This window comes from Haemaphysalis longicornis, unplaced genomic scaffold, assembly GCF_048455015.1.
Source record: "Haemaphysalis longicornis isolate Haplotype H1 unplaced genomic scaffold, Haemaphysalis longicornis Haplotype H1 scaffold_16, whole genome shotgun sequence".
Taxonomy (NCBI): Eukaryota; Metazoa; Arthropoda; class Arachnida; order Ixodida; family Ixodidae; genus Haemaphysalis; species Haemaphysalis longicornis.
In genome coordinates this window covers 22,999,862-23,004,865 of record NW_027526266.1, presented here as the reverse complement: position 1 = coordinate 23,004,865, position 5,004 = coordinate 22,999,862, and positions in this window count along the sequence as shown.

Below are 5,004 nucleotides of genomic sequence, written 5' to 3'. Positions count from 1 at the left end.
ATATATATATATATATATATATATATATATATATATATAATTGGTAGTTTTTACAGGACAACATTCAACATTACATTTTAACACATTTGAAAGACAAGAAAACATCCAGCAATAAAACTTTCTGGGGGTTTGAACCCCCCAAACCTCCCCCCCCCTGGCTACACCACTGGTGGTGGTAAAAACGTTTGCGTAAAGAAAATAAATGTTACGAAAACTAAGGTTAGGTGCACGATTTGAACCTATGCTAGGGTATGCCCGTCCAGTCCCACACGCGTCCCTTGCACCACGACTAATTAGATCTTACTCACTACAAGGTGAAACGGGAAAGCCCGGCCCCGTCCACTGAGCCGCCACGGCCGCAGAGCGCCGTAGAGCGCTCTGCGGCCGTGGAGCGCCGTAGAGCGCCGCGTACCTCCCGTTGCGGCCAGAGAGTCGTGGGTTCGAAACCGGGCATGGCCTAAGTATTTTTTTATAGTAGAGTGCGGATGCCGACGCCGCGGGACATAGACCCGAGCAAGAGATGCTTCGCATCTAAAATAGAAAAGCCCCCCCCCCCACCCACATTGATGTGGCAATGTCAACAAGCTGTTTGGGAGATACTATCAGTTGTCTTGTTCAATAAAACGATTCATTCAAAACAAAATGGAAATTGGAAATTAGCTTCTCCGCAAGTGTATATATGCTCGGTAAAATAAACTCTGAACAACGGTATCAACATAAAATACAACAATACTTTCCTAAATTTAGGCTTTGATTTCTACCTGGAGAGTGAAGCTATGACGTAGCAGTCTTCCTATACAGTGTTTTTTTTTTTCTTTTTGAATAAAAGGCAACCCTGTAGAAAGTGGAAGGAAGAACGCCGAGCGGCCCAAACAATTCGCTATATGCCATAGCTATTCTCATAGCTATGGTACCACAGACATATTGTGCTGAAGTGAACAATCGAAGTGCCATAACAACGCTTTATTCGAACCATCTTCCCCTGCCCATATTCCCTGATCCCACAACAGGGCCGCTTGGCCTCCTTTCTGAAATAAAGTCATCCTCCTCTCAAACACTTTCAAAACGCCATCAGCAAACAACTACAAAGAGCCGCGACCAGGCTCCCATTCAGAGGGACTTCCTCAGATAGGGAGGGGGGTGTCGTGGGTTGCGGAGGTGAATTCGCTACGGTATTGTGGAAGGGAGGGTGGGGGGTGCTTGTAGGCTCGGCAGGTTCAGCTTTTCTCCAATTTATGTGCAGCGAGAATTCTTTTCTTCTTGAAGTAAAAAAAAACACTGTTTACCGTGTTGACTCGCGGTGTCCTGCCTAGAGTTCATACAATAAGCTGCGTGCGCCTAACTCACCGTGAAGGAAAGCCGCAGGGGCCTGGCGGTTCCACCTGGCCCTAAGCCCCCTTCACGGTGCATTAGGCGGACTGTTCACAACGATGTAGCCTCCACAATGCTGTACGCAGCTACTGGTATGAGCTACCACGCACGAGCTAAGGAAGAACGCAACAAGGGTGAGCACTGACTCGAAACGGGAGCTTATAAGTAGTTATAATCGCATTTGAAAATGGAAAAAAAAATCTGTTCGGTGTTCCCGCTAATGGGTTAGTATTCTGCCTTCCGACCAAGAGAGAAACTACATAGTGCAAGCAGGCCAAACAAACGCAGAAAGGCTTTAGTTGATGGTGTCGCGTGTTTCGATCTTTTTTTTATATGTAAAATAATTCTGAGCAGCATGTTCTGGCGTCGACAGAGAAGCCAACATTGCCGCCGTGCATACGTCGAGGGTGTTGTTGATGAATGAGCAAGTGGAAAACCGCCGTGGAAAACAACCCCCATACAACCTAACAGCAGCGTATATTTACCTTCCCCCCACCAAATAAAAATAAAACAAGAAAACATCGTCGCGTGTCGCCAAGAGTCCGACCCTCAATCTTGGCCGATTCGTTTCACCCGGCGTGACCAAAGCTAGCGTTTTGGCAGAACTCTTTACTCAGACGCCGCTATTGTTCTCTACATCTGGAAGCAAGTTAGTTCGCTCCTCCAGCACCAACATCCTGTTGAAATGTTAGGATAAGTGGAACCAGAAGCAAGGGAGAGGAACACAAGAACAAGAGGGATAGCCAGCTGCCTTTGGAAGTTCAGCCTGACACAGGTGTAGGGCAGCGACAGCACCGTGAATAGAGATTTCACTGGTAAAAAAAGAAAAGACAGGTGGCCTCACAAAAATAATAATCATAATAAATCTATAACATGGAAGCGTGTGGACCGAAAACCCGTGACATGCTGAGGTGCAAAGGGATGAACAGAGGTAAAAACGAAGCAACCTGCCGTATAGTGACTTACTGTGAACAGAACAAAAAACGCCATGAACGAGAACGAAATCAACGGAAACGCGAAGAACAGAATCAAAGGATTTGTGGAGACAAATTTATACCCATCACAAAAATATAAATGGCACCGAATAGTCCGTACACGGAAGTGTCCGGGTCCCGCGTAATTAGTTGCCTGAGAAACCTCCGCCACATGGAGCCCAGGGTCGTCCTGATGATCGGCACCAACGACCTGCGTCTGGTATGCACAACAGATGCAATTCTGCCTCTGAGCTAAGGGTATGCTCAGAATTTCTGCATCAACACTGCCATTTTTATTCTTTTTTTTTCACAGGCCAGAACCATGGACGACGCGTACCAATTGATTGCGGATTTGGAGGTCGTATTGGCGCTGTTACTCGGACGCGGATGTGGTGTTGTCGTGATGACGCTGCCGCCGGTGGCCCGCGCTGCGCGGTCCAGCTCCCACTGGCGAATTCTGAATGCCGTGAACGCGTGGATCCTCGGGCTGACTATGGGTACTATGTCTCTCTTTACGACAGTTTGCGGCAGAGAATAACCTGTTCGTTGCGCTACTTTCACGCAGACGGAGTTGTTGCTCTTGAAATCCATCGCCTCTTTGTGCTGGGCAGACGTCGTGTCCGCTATTGCCTGTAAAAGCGGTAAGTTGCTCCGGCTACATTGGTTGTAGTGTAATCAACACTGACACATTTACAGGCGGATGGGATCGGACCGGCGGCTGGACATGGTGCACTGGAACGAAGAGGCGATGGGTCGTGTGACGATGGTGCTGAGGGACGTGATCGGCGCCTGAACACACCCTCCTCCTCTTCTCAGCAAAAAAAAAGGATAAGTATCAGTTGCACTGCTTTCAAAAGAACTCGATTATTTCGCAATCTGTTCATACGTAATTTCACACCGACCATACATTTAGGACTCAATTTCCGTTGCAAAAGCACGCAGACTCGAAATTTGTTTGTTTATTTTATCCTTTACCTAGTGATTTTTTTTCAATTTGACTTCTATGTCCTTTTTCCCCTTCAGGTGCATAAACTTCCTTAGTACGTAGAAAAAATATTTTTATAGCTGAACTAAGTGTCCTGACCGCCATTTCACCATTTCGTTTTGCTGGCCGCATCCGGCATGATTATTTCAAGCGTAGTTATAAATAATCAAAATTAGTCCCGAGAACACCCCATTGTATTGACGAAACATTCCCGTGATATTTTATAACGCGCATTTTGCTATTGCACTAGCATCACTGCCCCATTGCAGGTTAGCTTGGCTCTTCTTATAGATCATTTGTTTTTGCTCATAGCGTGCACATATCTCACCCATTCTTTTTTTCCTTTTTTACAGCGGAGTTCGGCCACGGCCAACTCCCACCGGGAAGCAAGGGTGGGTTGAAAAGCAATTTCCTGCGATCTCCTGCGCTTGCCTGTGCGAGCTGAAGCCGCTGAGCGACGTATATGCTGAAGCTGGGGTCTAGGCCCACTCGTCACAAGTCCACTCGTCATAGGCTAACTCGTCACAGGTAAACTGGTCAGGAATGCCAACTCGTCACAGGGCATTTCGTGCGAGGAATTCTCGTATCACCGGAATATTCGTCACACGGAAAACTCGCATTACGAGCTTGTTTTCTAAAGCGATGTTTCCGCCTGCTATATATACGTCGCCCATTTCAAAATGATGTAAGCGAGCAAGTGTTCTTTCAAAGTTTTTTAATGCAGGAAGTTAGGTAAATATGCCGCCATACGGTATATTAAATATATAATAGCCTGCAAATTTGTATTACATGGCACGCAAACAAGTAAACAAATTGTTATAAATGACGCAGTGAACAGGTTGTACAAGAAATAAAAAAAATGTTTATTGCACTCTCTTTGTACTGTTGTACAATTTGTACTATTGCACTGTTGTCTCGTTGTGCACGTAGGTGCCTTCAACGCTCAGTTGCGACGCTGTTCACTTCATCAGTACCGGAAGCGGATGTTGCGGGCAATATTCCGAAGCGTATTGACTGTGGCTCAGCCGTTGTGATCAGCCAGGATTCTTGCGATGCGATCGTTGACATCTTGGTATTTGCGAGCGAGCCGTGGGGGGTGCCGCCCGACGATGACTACTACCATCACCGTGAAAAGCGACAACGGCACAGGTTAACAAAAGGCCCCACAATATTTTTTGGCTTGGGCTGGCCCGGATGTGTATTCAGTGCAGTGAAATGAAGAATATTATTATTTAAAAAAAAACAATTGCACGCCGCGGTGGCGCAGCTGGATATGACGCTGTACTGTTGAGCCCAAGGAAGCGGGTTCGGTTCCCGGCCGCGGCGGACGCTTTTCTGATGGGAGGCGAAAAGCGAAAACGTCCGTGTGTTCGAGATTTCGACACACGCATATTAAACATCCCCAGGTGGTCAAAATAATTTCGGAGCCCTCCACTACGGCGCGCCTTGTCACTTGTGTAGCGTCGGCGCGTTACACCCCCACAATCAATCAAATCAACAAATAAACAATTTCAAACCTAATGCAATGCCTGGTGGTGTGTCCTTCAGTTTTTACATAGAAAGAAATCCTCCAGCTTAGCTATGGTTCAAGCCTTGCACCAGTTGGTGCAAGCTTCACCAATTTTTTTTTTTTTTATTCGCAGACTGAAAGTGGGGGTGCGGGTTGTATGCAAG